Source organism: Pseudorasbora parva, chromosome 7, assembly GCF_024679245.1.
Source record: "Pseudorasbora parva isolate DD20220531a chromosome 7, ASM2467924v1, whole genome shotgun sequence".
Lineage (NCBI taxonomy): Eukaryota > Metazoa > Chordata > Actinopteri > Cypriniformes > Gobionidae > Pseudorasbora > Pseudorasbora parva.
In genome coordinates this window covers 38,200,354-38,225,933 of record NC_090178.1, presented here as the reverse complement: position 1 = coordinate 38,225,933, position 25,580 = coordinate 38,200,354, and the positions used below count along the sequence as shown (strand labels likewise).

The 25,580-nt window shown below is 41.7% G+C and overlaps 1 long non-coding RNA gene across 1 annotated transcript; it reads right to left on the bottom strand.

Moving 5' to 3' along the window:
* Positions 1–1,665: 1,665 nt before the first annotated feature.
* On the bottom strand, positions 1,666–2,850 carry LOC137083871 (uncharacterized). Its single transcript, XR_010906631.1, has 3 exons — positions 2,774–2,850; positions 2,540–2,609; positions 1,666–1,968 (listed from the first exon to the last, which is right to left on the bottom strand). It is a non-coding gene; the product is annotated as an uncharacterized lncRNA (long non-coding RNA).
* Between the last annotated feature and the right edge of the window lie 22,730 nt (positions 2,851–25,580).

Below are 25,580 nucleotides of genomic sequence, written 5' to 3'. Positions count from 1 at the left end.
CCCCGCCATTGAGGTTCTGAAGCACGAGAAGGCAGGAATATCTCGTCTAGTTTGCTTACACGTTTTCTTCCTGCCTCATATCTTTCAGTTGGCCAGTCGATGTTAAGCCTGGCCACTGCTCGCGTCAGAACCTCAACGAGCTCCTCGCATGCAGGGGACTGAAGTGGCGAGTCTTCAGTCTCGATGCTTTCAACGTCCACCTCCTCGGAGCTGGACAGTTGAAGCACCGGCGACTCTCTCGGGGGAGAAGAAACCGCCATGCGTGCTTCCATGCACCGAGAAGAGCCGCGGGACGGTGCAGGTGAGGGCAGAGATAAGGCAGTGCCCGTCTCTAACCCCTCTGCAACGTCCAATTGTGATCCCCACGACTGCAGCCTCTGCTCCGCCTCGGCGGCAGCGGGACCAGAGCCGCAGGGAACACGAGCCGAGGCACCCTCCTCAAAGAGTGCCCGGTGGGAGCGCAGCGTTCTCAGAGGTAACTTTTCGCAATGCTCGCAAGCAGCCCCCTCAAAGGCTGCCTGGGCATGCTGCGCTCCCAAGCAGGCAACACAAAGAGAGTGTGTATCCCCACCCGTGATGTAGCGTGGGCAGGGATGAACACACCTCTTGAAATTGCTGCTATCACTCGCCATTTTCTATCTATTTATTTTCTCTTTGTTTTGTTAATATATATGAAATATTTAACAAAAAGGGTGAAAAAACTCTCCAAATAGACAGACAAAAACACCAAATAGACAGACAGGTTCACACAGATCGCTTGCTGAAGGTACAGAAGCTAGTTCCTGTTTGTTTTCACAGACGCTTTATAGCTTCCGGTCGATGACGTCATCACACCGACGATCGATCGATTTTCCGATGGAATGGTTCTACAGGCGCTTCACGACGCATTAACGCAGAGGCGTTCTCACAGCGTTTCGACGCAGCTTGAGTTCCCCGAAAGGGAACGTCAGTGTTATTTCAACTCCTATAGTGTTAAATTTAACACTTTTCCAGAGTTTATATAATTCTCACCAGTTAGTGGATAGTGTTTGGATAGTGTAAATATTTTAACTCCATAATAGTGTTAAAAATTTAACACCTAGAGTGTTGTTTCATAACACCATCAAGAGTATTTTTTACACTAAACATGTGTTGCTCCCTTACTCTTAAAGTGTTCATTTAAATCATTCAGTGTTATTTTATGGCACTTTAAATAGTATTTTTTAACTCTGAATCGTGTTACTCCCTTACTCTTAAAGTGTTAATTTAAATCAGTGTTATTTTATGACACTTTAAATAGTATTTTTAACCCTGAATCGTGTTACTCCCTTACTCTTAAAGTGTTAATTTAAATAATTCAGTGTTATTTTATGACACTTTAAAGTGTATTCATGACAGTTGTCTTACATGCAATGTTCTAAAACTGCTTTTTTTACTACAGGAAAAAATAAATAAACATATGAAGAATAACTTTTTTTTTAATAGACAAAAATATCTAAGCACAACTGAACTTTGCACATTCACAGAGAAAATAATAGTACAACAAAATTCTGTTCATTGTAAAGTTACAAAATAACGAATGCAAAGAGTTGTTTTAAGAAACTAGATTTTTATTAACAAGCAAGACCCTTTACATCACGGAAGATTAACTTTTAAAATAAATGAATAAGGCACAGTATAGGCATTTCTGTCATCAGAATTATATTAAAGCTGCTTATCAATCAGTGTGTAATACTTCAAGTCCTGCATGTCAGTGAATATATGTCCTGTGTCAGTGAAGTTGGTTCAGTACCTTCAACTTTGCAACAGAACAGCAGTACTTGAGTCAACACAACATTCAGCAGATAACAGTTGCAGGATATGTGTGGATCAGTTGTGCCCAGTTGCTAACAGTACAGTTCAGTGCATAGTTGTTGTTTCACATGCAGAGCAGGGAAGGCTGTGCAGATCCAACTCTCTCGAAAAATCCTGGAATGCTGGTTCCCTAGCCTAGACAACACAAAACCAGACCAATTACAATTAATATTATTTGTATTTTATAAATACAGCAAGTTTATGGTGGAAAACTTGCTGTATTTAAAGGGTTAGTTTACCCAAAAATGAAATTTATGTCATTAATGACTCTCCCTAATGTTGTTCCACACCCGTAAGACCTCCGTTCATCTTCAGAACACAGTTTAAGATATTTTATATTTAGTCCAACAACGTATCTAAGTGTATGCACACTATACTGTCCATGTCCAGAAAGGTCATAAAAACATAATCAAAGTAGTCCATATGTGACATCAGTTAGTTAATTAGAATCTCTTGAATCGAAAATACATTTTGATCCAAAAATAACAAATCTACGAATTTATTCGCCTTTGTCTTCTCTTCCGCGTTTGTTTTCAAACCTCAAATAAAGATTCAAACGATCATGAATCAGCGTATTGATTTATGATTCGGATTGTGTGTCAAACTGCCAAACTGCTGAAATCACGTGAAATTGACAACATGAGGGCGAGTAAATGACAGAATTTTAATTTTTGGGTGAACTATCCCTTTAAGAAATCTCACTTACTAGTCAGCTGCTGGAATGATTTTTGTTCCCTTCTTCCTGACTTTGTGATAGGCAGAGATTTCCCAATCTGCTGAGTATAAAATCAAACAGAAAACATCTACCTGTCAAATCATGAAAACAATTTGTTTGACTTTTTTAGTATTTGTAATTATGTTAGCCAAATACCAACAAAGCTATGATTATTTTTGATTTTTGTGCCCATGATTCTCTCATAAGTTATCTGTTAAATCTTACCATAACCAGGGAGGTTCTAGTCTGTAGTCTTCAAGCACCAACCCCGGGCCTTACTTAATGCATTATAGAAACACTCCTAAAAACACAAATAGAAAAAAACTATACATTTAAACATGAAGGCAGATCCAAACAATTACCAAAAGTTAAAATGATAAATACATTTTGCATAAATATTTAATATGAAATAATTACTTACCCATTTTAAAAGTATTAGTCCTCCAAATAAGGAAATTGATTGAGTTGTTCTTCTGTTTTTCAGTCATATGGTAGGTGTGCTGGCCAACAAGAATAAAATATAGTTTGAGGATAAAAAAAATACTTTAAACAGTCTTAAAGAATACATTTTTCATTACTTTTAAACAGACCCCATTCATAATGAATCAATTATATTACAATTCCTACCTATGTACTTCAATCATTTCAGCAACAAGTAGGATAAAGGGATAGTTCACCCACAAATGAACATTATCCTATGATTTACTGTATATGACATTCTTCTTTCAGACAAATACAATCAGAGTTATATTAAAAACCGTCCTGGCTCTTCCAAGCTTTATAATGGCAGTGAATGGCTGTTTCTGTTTTGAATCCATAAAAGTGCATCTATCCATCATAAAAGTGCATCCATCCATCATGAATGTGCATCTGTCCATCATAAAAGTGCATCTATCCTTTAAAAAATGTGCATCTGTCAATCATAAAAGTAATGACATAAGTCTCTGGGGGTTTAATAACGGCATTCTAAAGCACTGGGATGCGTTTGTGTAAGAAATATTTCCATATTTTAAACTTTATCAACTAAAATAACTAGCTTACGACAGTACGGCCATATGCAACGATTTACTTAAAGAGGAACCCTTGACTCAGGCAATGTGGGTGTCTTTTATGATGATAGATGCACTTTTATGGACAGACATTCACTGCCATTATAAAGCTTGGAAGAGACAGGACATTTTTAGTATAACTGATTATATTAGACTGAAATAAAGTCATATACACTTAAGATGACTTTAGGGTGAGGAAAATTTTCATTTTTAGGTGAACTATCACTTTAAAGCATTAGTTCCCCCCAATTTTTTAATTCTGTCATCATTTACTTACTTGTTTCTATTCTTTCATGATAATTTTCTAACTACCATGCTGTCATAACTATAAAACCTGTCAATAAGTGATTTGAATTGGTATGCACAGAGGTCATAGTTGTGCTTTATTATAAATAAATAGTTTTGGTCAATATCTGTGCTTTAATCTTCCAAGACAAGAACTACACCTGTTTTCTATACCATATACATAACTATAGAAAGAACTGTCATCTATCAGCCTTGGTTTCATTGTAGAGGATTGTTAAAGGTTCCATTCTTTGCGATTCCATCTTTCAAACTTTAGTTAGTGTGTAATGTTGCTGTTAGAGCATAAATAATACCTGTAAAATTATAACGCTCAAAGTTCAATGCCAAGTGAGATATTTTATTTAACAGAAGTTCTCTTTCAAAGCCTACAGCGAACGGCCGGTTTGGACTACACCTCTGCACTTCCAGGTTTAATGACACAACTAAAACCGCTTGTTGACGAACCCTCCGCCCACAAGAACACACAAATTCGGGGGCGTTGTCCTTTTGCTCTCGCAGGTCGAGAATAGGAAGCGTTGTTTTTGTAGAGTGTGTTTGTCGCCATGCCATTGAAACTGTTATTTTCACCCCAGAGTCAAATCACCTTTGTTTGGCCTTCTCATGGACGATGTACGTAGAGATCAATGCAGCACATTTTGCTGAGGACTGCTTCCTCAATCTCAATTAGTTTAATGCCGGATTCGCAGAAAGATTATTCTTAAAAGATGACGCAGTTCCCTCTTTGTCTGGAGAAGGCGTTGTTTATGGACTACAACCAGTAAGTGTATTTTATTATTTAAGTCGGTCCGTTTAACAGTTTATGTAACTCATGACACAAAGTGCAACGCTGTTTAGCTTTGTTAACTAACGTTAGATGGTAATTGAAACTAATCCGAAAAAACTTAGCATATAAAAGTGTAGTAATTCATTCAGACACCATCGATTGTTGGTGTTTGTAATGATCAGTTTAAACTACTGAATAGACAGCTTACCATTCTGAAACATCCAGCAAAAGTCTTTCCTGAGCAGGTTGTAATCGATCCTCTTCGATATTCTCCGGGTCTGATTCCGGCTCAAATTGATAAGGCAATATAGACATTTTTGCAATAACATTGAGCGCGTTATGGTAAGAGGCGGGACCTTTCCGGGCAAAGTGTGCTAAGCTGCTGTCCAATCACAGCGCAGGAAGCGCTGGCCTAATCAGAACTCGTTACGTATTTTTGAAGGAGGGACTTCATAGAACAAGGAAATCATCAGGCTGTTTTTAGGACAGAGGAAACAGCGGTATACAGATAAGTAATTTGTATGAAAAATACTGTGTTTTTTTTACATGCGAAACATACTACTACTATGGCCGTTCATGTCGAGTGCGACGAACTGCTTCCCGTTTAGAGCTTCTCTCTTCCAGAAATGACTTATAGGACTCCTGAGAGTCCCCACGGCCATTGTTAATTGGGTAACGCTTTAGATTACGGCCCGGAAAGTACTGTATAATTAAAGTGAATTTACAGCATAACTTTAGGTAATTATAGTGTAACTATAAAGTAAGTATATGGGAACAATATGTAATATTGGGGGAATAAAGGGGTAACTATCAGGAAAATTTACAAATTATTTATACTGTAAGTGTTTTTTAATAAAGGGGTAATTATACTGTAAGTATTTTTTTAATTAAGGGGTAATTATACTGTAAGTATTTTTTAATTAAGGGGTAATTATACTGTAAGTATTTTTTAATTAAGGGGTAATTATATTGTAAGTATTTTTTAATTAAGAGGTAATTATCCCTGTAGTTACAGGGTAAGTATGGATGTGCGGGCTGTAAATTAAAGTGGCTCTTGTTCTCCTCTTGTTTCATGTAATTACAGGGTAAGTACAATAAAAACACAAATACAATGTGATATCACTCAGAAACCTTTATTTAAAAAATTGAAAAAAAAAACATATTAATTTGCTTCATCCTCCTCATGTTCCTCTTCTTTTTCTTCCTTGCCACAGATGAATCTTAAGAAGGATCCCACATGTCTCTAGCTAGTATTCTGTAACTGTTACACTGAAAATACAGTGCGCGCAGAAATATCCTCACCGTTTACTCGTCTTTTACCTTCATGCAATCCGAGATGTATACGACTTTATTTCCTCAGATGAACACAGATAAATAAATAATCTCTGCTAATTAAAACTCATTTGGGTCTCTAAGAGTTAAGGCATCAAACAGCACATACAGCAATAAGTACAGTAATCCATACGATCCCAATGGATGAATCAATGTCTCGCATCCGACCAGCAGTTATCTGCGTGTGCATGCGAGGGTTGATTTTACGCTTGACTTGACGTAACTTAAAGGGTCAAGCGTGACGTGCGCGCGCCATAAAACTGGTCATGTGGACAGTATACAAACAATAACATAATATATGATGATAGCAATTAGAAACAAACAAGAATAAAATACAAGAGATGTCCGTTCTCACGTGGGTTTCAGATGAAACGTGCATGAGAACATCATGAAAGCTTGCCTGTTACCAAGCGCGTGCATGAGACGCTTCAAGCTTTCATGACGTTCTCATGCACGTTTCATCTCAAACACACGCGAGAACGAACATATCTTGTATTTTATTCTTGTTTGTTTCTAATTGCTATTATCATATATTATGTTATTGTTTTTATACTGTTGTGAGCATAAAAAAAACGACAGCCACATGACCAGAGTTTTTCGGCGCGCACACGTCACGCTTGACGACCCTTCAATTTACGTCAAGCGTGAAATCAACCATCGCATGCACACGCAGATAACTGCTGGTCGGATGCGATATATTGTTATTTTCCTTACAAACACTTATCCATTGGGATCGTATGGATTACTGTAGTTATTGCTGTATGTGCTGTTTGCCTTAACTCTTAGAAACCCAAATGAGTTTTAATTAGCAGAGATTATTTATTTATCTGTGTTCATCTGAGGAAATAAATTCGTAGGCTATACATCTCGGATTGCATGAGAGTAAAAGACGAGTAAACGGTGAGGACATTTCTGCGCGCACTGTATTTTCAGTGTGACAGTTACAGAATACTAGCTAGAGACATGTGGGATCCTTCTTAAAATCCGTGACAAGGAAGAAAAAGAAGAGGAACATATTTTTTTATTTTTTAAATAAAGGTTTCTGAGTGATATCAGATTGTATTTGTGTTTTTATTGTACTTACCCTGTAATTTCATGAACCAAGAGGGGAACAAGAGCCACTTTAATTTACAGCCCGCACATCCATACTTACCCCGTAACTACATGGATAATTACCCCTTAATTAAAAAATACTTAAAGTATAATTACCCCTTAATTAAAAAATACTTACAGTATAAATCATTTGTAAATTTTCCTGATAGTTACCCCAGTGGCGCCTCCAGAAATTTTTCATAGGGGTGGCCAGATGGGGCCACTTAAAATCTTGGGGTGGCACACCAAAACTAGAAACCATAATTTCAGAATTTTATTCTACCGGCCTGTAGCACGTCACGACACATAATTCCCCGTCGCCTTTTACTAAAAAATATTTTTTGACTTATTTACTTACCAGTAGTCTTCGTCTTCTAACGTTAACTTCTTTTGAAATTGTTGACTGACGGGCATGAGCTGACCTGTTGCTGTCTGAGTGCGCAAAGATCATTAATAAGTCTATTAATTTATGAGGCTCTTCAGTTCAAATTATCCAGTACCAAAATAATAATACTCTTTATTTTCCAAGTTCATAAATGATTTTCAAAACAGATTTGGAAAAAAAAAACATACACACAAAATGACTTATTTTAAATATAAAATATATATATAAAAGTCTTGGGCATGTCAAAGATTAGTAACAACTTTAGCTTTGATGCATTGTTAGTTTTTGTGCAGCATCAGATTTTTTTCTCTCTCATTTACTGTTCGTGCCTGTTTTTGCCCCCATTGACTTCCATTATAGTCACATTTTTTGATTGGAAAGCCATGACACCATATACTCATGCATTCTTGATTGTTGGTGGTTTTCCCTTTTGGGAAGAGGTAAAATGTGTATTTTTTACAGTTGATAACCAGGTGGCACCATTAACCCTTTAGATAGGCCTGTGCTGAAAAAAAAGAAGCTTAGTTTCTGGCATTTGTAATAACTGCATATAAATGAGGGATTAAAAAAATGTAAATCTGATGCTGCACACAAACTAACAATGCATCAAAGCCAGTGTTGTTACTAATCTTTGACGTACAAGACTGTGATAAAAGGTCAAAAAAATATCCAGTCCACAATCACTTTTTATATTGAAGATAAGTTATTTTGTGTGTGTGTGTTTTTTTTTTTCAAAATCAGTTTTGAATCTGTTTTTGAAAATAATTAATGAACTTGGCAATTAAAGAGTGATAAGAGTGACAATGAAACAATGACAACAGCTCAACAATAAACATGGAATCAAGTATGTAAACTTGCAACAGAACACATTTTAAATTATTTTACTTTTGATTATTTTATTTATTTCTGAAGAACTCTTTAGAAGCCTGTATTGGTGTACTTTAAAGGGATAGTTCACCCAAAAATGAAATTTCTGTCATCATTTACTCTCCCTCATGATGTTCCAACCCTGTATGAGTTTCTTCATTCTGTTGAACATAAAAGAATAGGCTATATTTTGAAGAACGTTTGTAACCAGATGTTTGCTTTGGGGGCAACATTGACTTCCATGGTAGGAATGTGTCTTCATATGTATTCTACATAAAGAAATGCATACAGGTTTGGAACAACTTGAGGGTGAGGAAATTATGACAGATTTTTCATTTTTGGGTGCACTGTCTCTTTAAGCAGTCATTCTGAACCAATAACCACTTTACTGACAATTCTGAAATTCAAAAATGTTTAATCCTCTTTATTAATTTATTATTATGACAATATTATTATGTAATTATTTCTAAATATTTTTTAAATATCAAACTGCTAAATGATAAATTGATAACATTAATTAGGCTATAATCTATTAATTAACCGTTCTAATGTCTAGAAAAATAAGTCTGCCAAGCTCTGATAATGTATGGAATATTATATTATATTATCCATTAAAAAAACAATAGGCCTAACTATACCTTTAGTTCACGGATGTGTCTGAGTGTCATCGCATGCTTTAAGTCAGACAGTCTGAGACACTGAAATGCTTCTCTGCAAAGGGTGCAGTTTGTCTTGGGTTCATCTTAAGTTACTGGACAGAACCACTCATGATACCTTTTTTTCTATTGAGCCCTATATCTGGAAATTCTCTTGTGTTCAAACTGTGGATGCGAGCTCGACATGTTTTTTTTTTTTTAAATGTTTCCAGCGCATGTTCTCTCGAGACTCCGTCGCTATGGCAGCAAGCGGCGCTAAAACGCAATCTTGTGCATCACGTCCCGTATTGGTTTGATACGGGACGCGTCATTTTGCTTGTAAACATGGAACAATTCTAAATATTGATTGGGACTAGTACCTAGCACCCCCCCCTAAACCTACGCCATGGCCAGTGGGGTGGCCAGGGTTTGGTCAGGGGTGGCCCTCTGGTGGCGCCACTGAGTTACCCCTTTGTTCCCCCAATATTACATATTGTTCCATATACTTACTTTATAGTTACACTATAATTTCAGAAATTTATGCTGTAAATTCACTTTAATTATGCAGTACTTTCCGGGCCGTAATCTAAAGCGTTACTGTTAATTGTTGCACGCCAGTTGATTCTGTCAATTGCAAGTGCCTCCCAGTTGTCCAGGTTGATGGAGAAGGCCTGAAGATCCCTCTTAATGACGTCTTTAAAACGTAGATGGGGGCGACCACGTTTGCAGGAGCATTTGCCAGCTCGCCATACAGCAAGATTTTTGGGAGGCGGGTGTCCTTCATTCGATAAATATGTCCAGTCCAACGGAGGTGGCGTTCACGAAGGATGGTGTACAGGTCACTGGAGCCAAGTATGACATGTATGAGTTGACAAGTATGAGTTCTCTCAAGTATGACAGAGTTTGGCACTTGGTCTTTCCAGCATACACCCAGTATGGAGCGGAGGCAGCAAAAATGGAAGGCGTTGAGGCGATGTTCGTGCCTTCTGTAAGTTGTCCATGTCTCACTTGCATATAGCAAGGTGCTAAGTACACATACATGATATACACAGACTTTGAGGAGCAATGAGAGGTTCTTGCTGTGCCAGACACGCTTGCTCAATTTTCCAAACACTGATGATGCCCTCCCAATGTGCATGTCAAGCTCTGTGTCAAGGTTATTGTTGTTTGATACTGTGGAACCCAGGTAGGTGAATTTGTCTACCACAGATAGAGGTGTGTTGTTAACGTATACTCCAGGGTTCAGGGTTGCAGGTTGGGCAAGGATAACTGTTTTTTTAAGACTGATCTGCAAACCAAACTCTAGACATGCAGCGGAAAAAGATGAGCAGAGTAGTTGTAGATCTGCCTCTGAGTGGGCAACAAAGGCAGCATCATCAGCATAAAGCAGCTCACGTACCAGAACATGGCGTATACTTACCAGAGTAAGTGCCCTCAGACTGTACAGTTGCCTTCATGCCCTCATGAAACTCCGTGATCACCTTCAGTAACTTTGGAGGGCAGCCAAGTCTTTGTAGGATGAGGAAAAGTCCAGATCGACTAACGTAGTCAAAAGCCTTGGTCAAGTCTACAAACACCAAGAACAGAGGTTTATGCTGTTCAATACACTTTTCCTGTAGTTGACGAACACAGAACACCATGTCTGCTATGGATCGGCCAGCACGGAACCCACACTGGCTTTCAGGGAGGATACGATCAGTAAGGATTTGTAGACGTGGTAGAATAGTGCGAGCAAATATCTTGGCAGCAAGACTGAGCAGAGATATTCCTCTGAAATTGTTACAATCTGCACGGTCCCCCTTGTTCTTGTAGATGGTGATGATGTTGGCATCTCTCAGGACATCTGGGAGATATCCATTCTTCCAGCACATCAATCAATCAATCAATCAACTTTATTTATATAGCGCTTTTACAATCACGATTGTGTCAAAGCAGCTTCACAGTGTCAAACAGGATAATATTGCGACAAAATTAGATTTGGCTGTACAGTCGTACTGGAGAAAACAGTGATGTTATCAGCTTATTTTAATTTATCATATAGCAACAATGTTGGCAGATCAGTATTATAGTTTATAGAATTAAATAAGACCTAATTCATACATTTTATTTGTATAATAAGTTGAATAACTTTAATCATATTTTTAGTGTCCCCAACTGAGCAAGCCAAGCCAAAGGCGACAGTGGCAAGGAACCAAAACTCCATCAGGGCATGATGGAGAAAAATAAACCTTGGGAGTGTTACGTCCTTGGACGTAATTTTTCAATAGGTGCTTTGTTTTTATTCAGTTGTGAATATACCTGTGTGGTGAGATATTGTAATGCCTTGTGGCCGTGTGTGTCTCTCTCTCTCTCTCCTCTCTCGGCTCCTCACGGGCAGGATGACGTACACCTGGAGCTCGTTATGCCAGCGTGTTAGCGGCTGAGAGTGGAGCTTATAAGGCCATTTGGAGGTGTGCTGCGGGGGAACACACTTCTCTCCTGGTCCAGACTGAAAATTGTGTAATTGTGGGTTAAGAGGTTGAGATTCTCCTGTGTTAAGTTAGCAAGTGGCTGAGTGTACGGTGGTGACCAAGAGTTTTATCTTTTTCGTCTCAATTATTTTTGTTTCCTGTTAAAGATTGTTGTAAACCTAAAAGGGAAGCGTAGGGGGAGAGTGCCTTTTTTTTGACTACCATTTCATCCCTGTTTTTGGTATAGTTAAGGAGGTAAGGGAAGTTTTATGTTGTATATTTTCCCCTTTTCTTTTGAGTATTTAGGTAAGTTAGTTGCCCCAAAAATTAGTTAGTCATCGTTTTGTTTGTTATTTTAGGCCTTGCTCTCCCCTGAGCCAGTGCTCCCAAAGATTTCTCTGTTAATTTCTGTTTCTTTTGTTGTAAATAAATTCCTACTTTTTCTGCAATTTAGCAGACTCGAGTTGTGAATTCCTTCACTCTGGGACAGGAGACTGAAGTGTTACCCTTTAATTTTATTATTAATAATTAATTTTCTTTGTTACTTCCCCTGACCAACCCCTAGAAAAGAGGGGGTCGTAACAAGTGGGGGCTCGTCCGTTCGTTTTTAGAAACGACTACGTTGATTTGGTGAGTACAATTTCTCTTTTCTCTCTTAAAAACGTGTGTTCTCTCTGTCTTTGCTTTAGGTGAAGGGGAGAGTCTCTGTGGTAGTAAAAATGGAGTTTGATTTATTGGCATTTACGCTAGCACCTACCACAGAGGTCTTCCAAAAGTGTAGGAAGAAGGATCTGATTTCAATTGCAGATTTCTTTAATATAGATGTCCCGAAAGAAGAAAGAAAGCAAATAATTAAGGATTTACTGTTTGAGCAGCTCGTCTACAATGGTATCTTACCAGAGGTTGAAGAACAACCTGCAGTTATGAAAAAGACAATGACTGAGGAGGTTGTTTCTGGATTTGATACCATTGAACGTACTAACTTTGATCCGGCCTTAGCCATCCTTCTTAAAGAATTAGATCTTGACATAAAGCAGCAGGAAAATGAAAATTTACGTTTAAAGCTCAGAGTAGTAGAGGCGGAAAGTGATAGAGATGTTAAAATTCACACGTTGAAATTAAAATCTGAGGAGGTGAGACGACAACCTATTCCTCCTCCACGCTCTAGACCTCCCTCTGCTTCTGTTGCTTCTCCTACGTCTACTCCTGCTACGCCAGCTACCTCAAATAGGGAAGGAGATGCTTAAGGGTTTGATGTTAGTAAATACATCAAACTTGTGCCTCCCTTCCGAGAGTCAGAGGTTGACGCATACTTTGTTGCTTTCGAACGCATCGCAGGTAAGCTTAAATGGCCGACTGATTTGTGGGCACTGTTACTACAGTGTAGTTTAACAGGTAAAGCTCAAGAAATCTGTGCGTCATTGCCCATTGAACAGTCCCTCGATTATGACATGGTCAAAGCCGCTGTTCTGCGCGCATATGAGCTCGTCCCAGAAGCGTATCGCCAAAAGTTCAGAGGACATGCAAAGTCAGAGAGACAGACTTATGTAGAGTTTTCCAGAGAGAAAAGAGTATTGTTTGAGAAGTGGTGTCTCTCCAGTAAGGTTACTACTTTTGAGCAGGTGCAAGAGTTAATCTTACTGGAGGATTTTAAAAGTTGTCTTCCGGAGGGTATCGTTGTTCACCTAAATGAGCATAAAGTGACGGCGTTGTCAGACGCTGCTGTAGTGGCGGACGAATTTGTTTTGACGCACCGAAATGTTTTTCCATTTAACCGTTCGTCAAACATGCCGCCTACTAGTAGAAATACGGCGCAAGGTTTTTCACGTGTGCCTTTGCACACGTTGAAAAGTAATGGTAATCGAGATAGGAAACCTGTCTCTTCCATGGAAAGAGATGGGCGTTCCTGTTTTTACTGTCTTGATCAAGGACATCTGATTGCGGAGTGTCAGGCCTGGAAAAAGAGAAATGCTGAAGCCAAAAGTAAAAAAACTGCTTTAGTGCACGCAATGGCTATGGATAAGAATGAGTCTATGCAACCGTTTCTCTTTCCTGGCTCTGTTTCCTTGTCTGACACTGCACATCAGCCTGTCGTGATCTTGCGAGATACCGGCTCGGCTCAATCCTTCTTTTTAAAAGAAGTACTACCCTTATCACAAAATTCATACACGGGCACAAATGTTTTAATTCGTGGTATTGAGATGGGGTGTGATAGTGTTCCTCTCCATCAGGTACACTTAAAGTCTGATCTTGTGAATGGATTAGTTAATCTGGGAGTGCGTGAACAGTTACCATTTGATGGCGTAGGTCTCGTGTTAGGAAATGATTTAGCAGGTGGTCAAGTTTTCCCAAGACCGGTCGTGACAAATAAGGGTGAAACTGATGAAACTTGTACTCTTTCCCTAGAGTTCTCATCTACCTTTCCTGTGTGTGCAGTCACTCGAGCACAGTCCAAAAAGTCTGAAGATGTTGTAAGTCTTACCGACTCGTTCTTACAAATCTCCTCTGAACCTCTCCAATGTGACTTAACAATAAAGCCTGAGCTTGGGGAGCGGATGGAGGTAAACAGCCCCAATGAGACTCTTAATGTTGATAGAGATCAATTAGTTGCTGCACAAAAGACAGACCTAACCCTTGTTCCTTGTGTTGAGGCAGCCCTCAGCGGTAAAAATGGTCCTGATAGGAGAATTGGCTATTACTATGATAGTGGAGTATTAATGAGGAAATGGAAGCCAGAGGATGATGATTCTGATTGCCGTGAAGTTCATCAAATAGTTCTCCCTGCTGATTATCGCCCACAGGTTCTGAAGCTTGCCCACGAAAATCTACTTGCGGGACATTTAGGGGTCAATAAAACTTTTCACCGGGTAACCAAATATTTCTTCTGGCCCGGTTGCAAGTCTTCAGTAGCAGAGTTTAGCCGAACTTGCCCTATATGTCAAAGGTCTGGCAAGCCAAATCAGAAAATCCCTGTTGCTCCTCTACATCCCGTGCCAGTTATGGCTGAACCATTTGAGCGGTTGGTATTAGACTGTGTAGGCCCCCTTCCCAAAACCAAAAGTGGTTACCAGTATGTACTGACTATAATGTGCACCGCAACTAGGTTCCCTGAGGCAGTTCCCCTACGCACAATTAAGTCACCAGCTGTAATCAAAGCTCTTGTAAAGTTTTCCACCACCTTTGGTTTGCCCAAAGAAATCCAAACAGACCAAGGGTCGAACTTTACTTCGAAGAAGTTCACACAAACATTGGGTGCATTGGGCGTGTCGCACCGGATGTCAACTGCATACCATCCTGAATCACAAGGTGCCCTGGAACGCTATCATCAGACCCTAAAAGCAATGATACGTGCATACTGTGTTGAAACTGGAAGAGACTGGGATGAGGGACTTCCTTTTCTTCTGTTTGCCACCCGTGAGTCTGTGCAGGAATCAACTGGGTTTAGTCCTGCTGACCTTGTGTTTGGCCACACGATTCGCGGGCCCTTGAAGATGCTGAGTGAACAGCTATTGTCTAGGAGTAATTCACCTAGACCAGTGGCAGAATATGTCAGTTCTTTTAGGAAGCGTTTGCATGCTGCCTGGAACATTGCACAAAAGCATTTGGGTGCTACTCAAGTAAAAATGAAGTCCCGCTTTGATAAGAAGAGTGTTGACCGTGAGTTCCGACCTGGTGATCAGGTTCTGGTCCTTCTGCCAATTCCGGGGTCTGTGTTTGCTGCAAAGTTCTTTGGGCCATATACAGTTGTACAAAAACTGAGTGACACTAACTACGTGATTGCCACTCCTGACAGACAGAGACGCAAACGTGTCTGTCATGTTAATATGTTGAAACATTATTTAAAACGTCAAGAGACAACCTCTTCCACTACTGCAAGGGTTGCCCCCGCAGCTACTGTCTCTAGTGCCAGTTATAGTCTTGCTGAGGATGGCTTGGTAGACAAGGTCCCTGCAAGCTCCGGTGGAAAGCTTAAAAATTCAATGATTCTGAAGGACTTGCCTAACAGTCTTGCCTACCTAACAGGCTGCCAACGACAAGAACTTCTTCAGCTGATATACAAGTACCCTACCCTATTTGCAGATGTGCCTGGCAGAACTTCAGTGTTAACCCATGATATTGATGTAAGTGACTCTCTGCCAATCAAACAACATGCCTATAGAGTTAATCCAAAAAAACGGGCTATAATGAAAGAGGAGGTTGAGTACATGGTACATCACAATATTGCCATACCCAGTCATAGCCCGTGGAGCTCCCCCTGTATACTTGTGCCCAAACCTGATTCATCTTTTCGATTCTGTACAGACTACCGTAAGGTGAACAAACTCACTAAAGCTGACTCTTTTCCGTTACCACGAATGGAGGATTGTGTGGACCGGGTGGGCTCTGCTAACTTTGTCTCAAAATTAGATCTCCCTAAGGGCTACTGGCAGGTCCCCCTCACTCCTCGTGCCTCTGAAATTTCTGCATTTGTGACGCCAGATCATTTTATGCAATACCAGGTTCTAGCTTTTGGGATGCGGAATGCTCCTGCTACATTCCAACTCCTGATGCAGAAAGTCCTGGCAGGAGTCAGAAATTAAGAAGTCTACATTGATGATGTGGTTGTCTATTCAAATTCCTGGGAAGAGCATGTGAAAACACTGGAAAATGTGTTCAGGAAGTTGGCTACAGCCTCGCTAACTTTGAATGCTTTCAAATGTGAGTTCGGTAAAGCTGTAGTTACTTATTTGGGAAAACAAGTGGGACAGGGATGTGTGAGACCTGTTGAGGCCAAAGTGGAGGCGATCCTACAGCTCCCTACCCCCAGCAATAAACGAGAGCTACGGCGGTTTCTTGGAATGACAGGCTACTACCGCGGGTTCTGCAGAAACTTTTCCGCAGTAGTTTCCCCACTCACTGATCTTTTAAGTAGCAAGCGAATGTTCGTCTGGGACAGTGACTGTTCGCTAGCTTTTGAGGCAGCAAAGGACCTGTTGTGTAACGCTCCTGTGCTCGCTGCCCCTAACTTTGAAAAAACATTCAAACTGCAAGTGGATGCCAGTGCCACGGGGGCAGGCGCTGTATTATTACAAGAAGATGAACATGGTGTTGACCATCCCGTCTCCTATTTTTCAAAGAAGTTCACGTCTTACCAGAAGTGCTATAGTACTGTTGAGAAGGAAGCTCTTGCTCTCTTACTTGCACTTCAACACTTCAATGTTTATGTAGGAGGTCATGCAGCTCCTCTTCTGGTGTACACCGATCACAACCCCTTAACTTTTCTGGCCCAGATGTCAAATTCTAATCAACGATTAATGCGGTGGGCTTTAATTATACAAGAGTATAATCTTGATATTCATCATCTAAGAGGGTCTGAAAATGTGATTGCTGATGCTTTGTCCAGGGCAAATAAGATTGAAACCTAAACAGAGGTGTGTTAATTTTTCTTTTTTGTCCTCCTTTTTTGCATTGGAGTTAAATTCAAAAGAATAAAAAAAAAAAAAAACACTTAGTGGTGGGGGTGTTACGTCCTTGGACGTAATTTTTCAATAGGTGCTTTGTTTTTATTCAGTTGTGAATATACCTGTGTGGTGAGATATTGTAATGCCTTGTGGCCGTGTGTGTCTCTCTCTCTCTCTCTCCTCTCTCGGCTCCTCACGGGCAGGATGACGTACACCTGGAGCTCGTTATGCCAGCGTGTTAGCGGCTGAGAGTGGAGCTTATAAGGCCATTTGGAGGTGTGCTGCGGGGGAACACACTTCTCTCCTGGTCCAGACTGAAAATTGTGTAATTGTGGGTTAAGAGGTTGAGATTCTCCTGTGTTAAGTTAGCAAGTGGCTGAGTGTACGGTGGTGACCAAGAGTTTTATCTTTTTCGTCTCAATTATTTTTGTTTCCTGTTAAAGATTGTTGTAAACCTAAAAGGGAAGCGTAGGGGGAGAGTGCCTTTTTTTTTGACTACCATTTCATCCCTGTTTTTGGTATAGTTAAGGAGGTAAGGGAAGTTTTATGTTGTTTATTTTCCCCTTTTCTTTTGAGTATTTAGGTAAGTTAGTTGCCCCCAAAATTAGTCATCGTTTTGTTTGTTATTTTAGGCCTTGCTCTCCCCTGAGCCAGTGCTCCCAAAGATTTCTCTGTTAATTTCTGTTTCTTTTGTTGTAAATAAATTCCTACTTTTTCTGCAATTTAGCAGACTCGAGTTGTGAATTCCTTCACTCTGGGACAGGAGACTGAAGTGTTACCCTTTAATTTTATTATTAATAATTAATTTTCTTTGTTACTTCCCCTGACCAACCCCTAGAAAAGAGGGGGTCGTAACAGGAGAAACCAGACTCAGTCGGGGTGCCAGTTCTCCTCTGGCCTATTAACACACCGTGTAAGATTATTATTCTGGCAACCTTACAGGTCAGAAATCATATTAGATTGGAATATTCATAATTTCAGGGTATCACGGAAGAGACAGATTTATTTGGAAACAAATGATGGGATGGGGCGTCGATTACACAAGAGTATGAATACATGAAAGATCGGAATTATTGCGCAGAAGACGGGTTTTGAGCATGTCGTGCCAGTGAGGCAAATTCAGAGGAGACACCAATTGACACGGCTCAGCAGACACTCCAGGATGAGCTGATCATGTCCAGGCAGGTCCACCATCCGATCCGGACAGGGCCCAGATCCGGGATAAACCTCGGGATAAACAGAGAGACTAACATTAGCGTAGATGCCACTGTTTTTATGATGTAACGAGTACATCAGGTGTTATGGGAAGTGTTCCCGGTTCCGGCTGACCAAGTTAATGCAGCCTAACAATCAGTCAATTGAAGTGAATAATGAAAGTTAAAAATGTTCTATGTGTATGCCATAGTAAAGAGATGTGTTTTTAGTCTAGATTTAAACTGACAGAGTGTGTCTGCTTCCCGAACAATGCTAGGAAGACTATTCCACAGTATAGGAGCTAAATAGGAAAATGATCGACCGCCTGCAGTTGATTTAGATATTCAAATCACAATCAGATGATGTAGAACAGAGGCAAGAACATCACCACCTGCCTTATAAGCCTCAGGGGGGAGGCCGTCAGCACCGGGAGACTTGTTATTTTTCAATGCTTTAATTGCAGATTTGACTTCCTCAATGGTAATATCTGCATCCAGATCAGACATAATAGGGAGCTCAGGAACAGCAGCAGTTATTGCCAGTGTGTTGGCTGTGACAGGTTGAGCATAGAGAAGGCTATAGTGCTCTGCCCATTTTGCCAATTGAGATTCCAAATCAGTCAGAAGTTCACCTGATAGGGAATAGAGTGGAGAGGATTTTTTAGGGACTGGGCCCAAGGCTTCTTTCAGGACCTCAAAAACTCCTCGAATGTTTCCAGTAGATGCACTTGACTCAATACGGTCACACAGTGTGGTCCAATAAGCCTGCATGGCTGTGCAAGTGACCCGCTGGACATTGCGACATGCCTGCTTCAAAGCTGCCTTACTTGAGCGAGTGTTATGCAATTAAGAGCGGAGCAATTAATTGACTGATAGACAACTACTCTGTAAGTGTTTGTAACTTTTCTCATTTGATTGTTTGTTCATTTGGTGTTGAATAAGTGTGTCTGTGTAGTGCAGTGGTGTATATTACTAGTTTTGGTGTGCGTGGGAGTTAGCATTTGTTGAGTTAGCATTTGTTTGGTCATTGCCACGTTGGGAGTGAGTTTGTTGGGGGCGTGGCCAGCAAGGTATTAAAAGCCTGGTGTGTTTAACATTTGGCTAGAGAGGAGCAATTAATTGACTGATAGACAACTACTCTGAAATTGTTTGTAACTTTTCTCATTTGATTGTTTGTTCATTTGGTGTTGAATAAGTGTGTCTGTGTAGTGCAGTGGTGTGTATTACTAGTTTTGGTGTGTGTGGGAGTTAGCATTTGTTGAGTTAGCATTTGTTTGGTCATTGGCACGTTGGGAGTGAGTTTGTTGGGGGCGTGGCCAGCGAGGTATTAAAAGCCTGGTGTGTTTAACATTTGGCTAGAGAGGAGCAAATAACTGACTGATAGACAACTACTCTGTAAGTGTTTGTAACTTTTCTCATTTGATTGTTTGTTCATTTGGTGTTGAATAAGTGTGTCTGTGTAGTGGAGTGGTGTGGTGTGTATTACTAGTTTTGGTGTGTGTGTGTGGGAGTTAGCATTTTTTGAGTTAGCATTTGTTTGGTCATTGCCACGTTGGGAGTGAGTTTGTTGGGGGCGTTCCCAGCTGCTTTCAATAACGATAATCAAGTGAGTATAAATAGCGCGATAGTCCGCGTCAGCGGAAGCGGCAGTGTGAAGCCCTCCTCGTGTGAAGACCAACGAGTGTAAAGACTTCCACTCTTCCCAGCGCAACTCCGCCCGAGCAAGGACCCCGGCAAGGCACTTGAGTATCCTCTTCCTTTTCATTATTTGTGTTCGGTTCTTTTCTAATTCCTATCAGGCCTTTTCTCTGATCTGTATTCACCATGTGCTTTCAAATCTCAACTATTACTACTAGCACTCGTAAATCACGCTCTGTAGGCACGAGACGCCGCAATCCTAATAATTTGCGCTATATCCTAACATCCTCTGCTACTTTACTCTCTATTCCAATCGGTCTCTGGAATTGCCAGTCGGCTGTGAACAAAGCAGACTTTATTTCATCTACTGGGACTCATTCTCAGCTCAGCCTCATGGCCCTAACTGAGACCTGGATCAAACCAGAGGACACTGCCACTCCTGCAGCCCTCTCTACCAATTTAAGTTTTTCACACACTCCTCGGCCTATTGGGAGGGGTGGGGGTACTGGTTTGCTTATCTCAAATGATTGGAAATTTGATCCATTACCGTCTCTACCGGCCAATTCATTTGAATCGCACTCAATCTCTATTACTCACCCTGTTAAAATCCATGTCGTAGTGGTCTATCGTCCTCCAGGTCACCTCGGTAACTTTGTGGAGGAGTTGGATGTGTTACTTTCTAGCTTCCCTGAGGATGGCACTCCTCTGATTCTGCTTGGTGACTTCAACATCCATCTTGATAAACACCTAGCTGCAGACTTCAGCACTCTACTGACTTCATTTGACCTTAAGTTAGTATCTACTACGGCTACTCACAGATCAGGTAACCAATTAGACCTTGTCTACACACGCAACTGCTCCACGGACAACACTTTAGTTACTCCATTACACACCTCAGACCACTTTCTCATCACTCTTAACCTCATACTGACTCCTGATACAACACGTACTCCTACACAGATTACCTTTCGGCGTAATCTACGCTCACTCTCTCCCTCTCGCCTATCCACTATGGTATCATCTTCACTCCCTCCACCTGCTCAGTTCTCAGCACTGGACACTAACAGTGCTACTGACACTCTTTGCTCCACTCTAACATCCTCCTTAGACAGTTTTTGCCCCCTTTCATCCAGACCTGCCCGCCCCACCCCATCTGCCCCCTGGCTGTCTGATGTTCTCCGTGAACATCGCTCTGGACTCAGGGCGGAAGAGAGGAAATGGCAGAAATCTAAAAACTATACTGACCTTACCTTGTATCAGTCTCTTCTCTCTTCTTTCTCTACAAATGTCTCCACTGCTAAAACAACATACTACCACAACAAAATCAACAATTGCTCTGACTCTCGCAAACTCTTTAAAACATTCTCCTCTCTCCTTTGTCCTCCCCCTCCTTCATCAACTCTTACAGCTGATGACTTTGCATCATTTTTCACAAACAAAACAGCTCTCATTAGCAACCAGTTCTCCTCACCACAAACTGACCCGCACATCTCAACCACAAACACGAACACGCTTCCATCCTTCTCTCCGCTCTCCGAGGCAGATATTTCTAAACTCATCCTTTTCAATCACCCTACTACCTGTCCACTTGATCCTATACCCACTCACCTCCTTCAGGCTATCTCTTCTTCAAACACTCCTGCACTCACTCACATTGTCAACACTTCTCTTCACACGGGAACCTTTCCCACAGCATTTAAGCAGGCTCGGGTAACCCCACTGCTTAAGAAACCCTCTCTGAATCCAGCACTTTTAGAAAACTACCAACCGGTATCCCTACTGCCTTTCATTGCAAAGACCCTTGAGCGAGTTGTGTTCAATCAACTCTCTATGTTTCCTGAACGGGACAACCTCCTAGACAACAACCAATCCGGCTTCAAAAGCGGCCATTCGACTGAGACTGCCTTGCTCTCGGTAACTGAGGCACTGAGACTGGCAAAAGCAGCTTCCAAATCCTCATTGTTCATTCTGCTGGATCGGTCTGCTGCTTTTGACACAGTTAACCACCAGATCCTCCTGTCAACACTTAAGAAGGCAGGGATCTCAGGAACTGCTCTCCAGTGGTTCAGGTCTTACCTCTCTGGTAGGTCCTACAGGGTGTCTTGGAGAGGTGTAGTGTCTAAGTCACATCATCTAGCTACTGGGGTTCCCCAGGGCTCAGTGCTTGGACCACTTCTCTTCTCCATCTACATGTCATCATTAGGTTCTGTCATTCAGAAACACGGCTTCTCCTATTACTGCTATGCTGATGACACTCAACTCTACTTCTCATTTCAACCAGATGATCCTACAGTCAGTGTTCGTATCGCTGCCTGTCTGACAGACATTTCTGACTGGATGAAAGAGCATCATCTTAAACTCAATCTTGCAAAGACAGAATTACTTGTTTTCTCAACCAACCCAGCACTTCATCAAAATTTCTCCATTCAGCTTGGTTCATCGACCATATCTCCATCAAGGACAGCCAGAAACCTTGGAGTTGTGATTGATGACCAGTTAAACTTCACTGACCACATTACTGCAACGGCCCGGTCCTGCAGATTTGCTTTATACAACATTAGAAAGATTAGACCCTTCCTATCAGAACAGGCTGCACAACTCCTGGTTCAAGCTCTTGTTCTCTCCAGACTGGACTATTGTAATGCTCTTCTGGCTGGGCTTCCAGCATGCACTATCAAACCCTTGCAGCTGATCCAGAATGCAGCAGCGAGAGTGGTCTTTAATGAGCCGAAGAGAGAGCATGTTACGCCTCTCTTCATCAAACTGCACTGGTTGCCAATGGCTGCTCGCATCAAATTCAAGGCACTAGTCCTTGCCTACAAAACAACCACTGGCTCTGCACCAATATACCTAAACTCACTTGTTCAGACTTACACACCCTCCAGAAGCTTGCGTTCTGTGAGCGAGCGGCGCCTCGTGGTTCCATCCCAAAGAGGCATGAAATCGCTCTCACAGACATTTTCCTGGACCGTTCCCACCTGGTGGAATGAACTGCTGATCTCAATTCGTGCTGCCGAGTCTGTAGCCATTTTAAAAAAAACATCTTAAGACACATCTTTTCCAATTGCACTTGACCAATACAGAATAGCACTTACTGATCACCACAGCAACGACCAAAAAGCGCACACTCCTGGATCATATCTACGTCTCTCATCCGGATTTGTGCCTCCAGGCGGGTATGTTGCATAACTATCATGCTGCAGGTAGGACAGTCTGGCTGAGCGCTTAGAGTCAATTTCAGGTAGGAGCAGGCTGGCATGGGTTTTGAACCAGTCAGGCTGGGATCTGGATCGCTTTCCAAAGATGGAAAATGCAGCCTTTGTGGTAGTACTGTAGAGTGGAAGTGCTGCCAGGCAGCCATAATGTCTGCATGAGGAGGTGAGGAGTCAAAGCTGGAAGCAATTAGTGTCTGGAACGCATGCTGCGATGCAGGAACATGGGTTGCAGAAACATCTAGATGAGGAGTAGGCTTAGGTCTGGCATAATGAAACTTGTTTGGGACCATCCTTAGTTTGCAATGTAGGAGGGCGTTGTCAGTGTCACAATCTGCTGTGTAGTGATCGGCAGTGTGTTACTTCCTTCAAGTGTTCACGCTTCACCAATGCATGGTCAAGTTGGTGCCAGCGCTTAGAACGTGGATGACGCCAGGTGACCTTGGAGGAGCTTGAGCCCTGAAAGAATGAGGAGGGGACAAAGAGTTTGTGGGTGCTACAAAATTCCAGTAAGCGCTGACCGTTGTCATTCATGTTGCCATATCCATGGCTTCCCAGAATGTCAGGCCATGCAATAGAGTTGGCACCCACTCGGGCATTAAAGTCACCGAGGATCATCAAACGCTCAGTTGAGGGGATCTTCTGAACAATAGCGCTAAGTTGATTGTAGAAAGATTCCTTGACATCTAGATCAGAAGTCAGTGTAGGGGCGTAAGTGGCTATGATTGTAACTGGGCCACAGTTTGTGTGCAGGCTCAGTAAGGAGAGACGTGAGGAGATGGGCACAGGTTTTTCCACTGAGGACAGTAGCTTGTTTTGGATTGCAAAGCCAACACCGTGCATTGGTCTGTCACCGTCTGGGTATCCATTCCAGAATAAAGTATAGTTTTTTTCCCGGACAGAACCAACACCGGTCAGCCAGGTTTCACTCAGGTCAGCGATGGAAATGTTAAGTCTGAGTAATTCTGCATCAATCAGGGCTGATTTACGAGGTGAGACGCAGTCCATGTCAGAACTAACACCATGACGACCAGGCCTGCCGTACACGCGAACCTTGCCGAGCAATGACAGCACTCTTAAGGACAGAGTGCTCCCGAGTTGCCAGTTGTGGAAGCTGAAAGTTTGCCATCATAAAAGAAGAGATGAGATGCTCATAGTAGAGAGCGCCCGGGCAAAAATTTAAATGAAAGCATGCATGCCCAGGTCAAACTTCCATCTCTGGACTCCACAACTCTACAACTACTCTGCACTACAAATTCCAATGGAACACAGGTGCGTGCCGGTTGGTGTAGTTATGAGTTGCCCCACAGTGACTAACTGACTAGGTCTATTGCCCCGTGACCATTGGCGAGGTGCTCTTCTGCTCACCGGGCGACTGAGACAGACCGACTCAGGTGCTATGAAAGCAGACGCGCTCTGATACTCAGCATACCAGCCCCTGCTGCCGGGCTAGTAGGGTGGGGTGGACTGGGTTTCGTCTGGTCTCTCGCCTTTGACCTGTCTGGCTTGCTTAAAGCTACCAGGGGTACAAATGCCCCGCCAGCTTAGCTCTCAGGGTCATTGGGACTCACAAGCTGTTCCGCCACGGCAAGGCACCAGTCCATGGAACAGACGCGAAACATGAACTCATGTTATATTGCACACTGTAAACATAATCAAAGCTTCGAAAACACGTGAAGAATGGGACCTTTAAAAATCATTTTGATGCAGCTGTTGAAGACAGAGACATCAGACAGGTCAAATTTTCTGTGCAAAACAAATGAGGTCAACATTTTCAGAAAAACGGGTTCATGAAACAATCGTGTCTTTGAATCTGGATTACTACCCAATACAAATCAGACACAATGATTTACTTAATACTACTTGTGCAATAATATTACAGTTTGATGAATGAACAATTAATTAAAGAAGGGAGAGAAAGCGTTAACGTTACTTCGTCTGAGCTGTTTCCTCAGGGAGGCCACTTTGTATAGCTCGTCTGTATAAAACTCTTAAGCAGCCTTTCAAGCAGCATAGCTACTGAATGTGTTTTTCAAGACACAACTACATAATTATACAGTAAAAATACATATTAATATAGGTGTGGGACATCTCTTCAAAAATCAAAGCTCTTGTAAAGTTTTCCACCACCTTTGGTTTGCCCAAAGAAATCCAAACAGACCAAGGGTCGAACTTTACTTCGAAGAAGTTCACACAAACATTGGGTGCATTGGGCGTGTCGCACTGGATGTCAACTGCATACCATCCTGAATCACAAGGTGCCCTGGAACGCTATCATCAGACCCTAAAAGCAATGATACGTGCATACTGTGTTGAAACTGGAAGAGACTGGGATGAGGGACTTCCTTTTCTTCTGTTTGCCACCCGTGAGTCTGTGCAGGAATCAACTGGGTTTAGTCCTGCTGACCTTGTGTTTGGCCACACGATTCGCGGGCCCTTGAAGATGCTGAGTGAACAGCTATTGTCTATGAGTAATTCACCTAGACCAGTGGCAGAATATGTCAGTTCTTTTAGGAAGCGTTTGCATGCTGCCTGGAACATTGCACAAAAGCATTTGGGTGCTACTCAAGTAAAAATGAAGTCCCGCTTTGATAAGAAGAGTGTTGACCGTGAGTTCCAACCTGGTGATCAGGTTCTGGTCCTTCTGCCAATTCCGGGGTCTGTGTTTG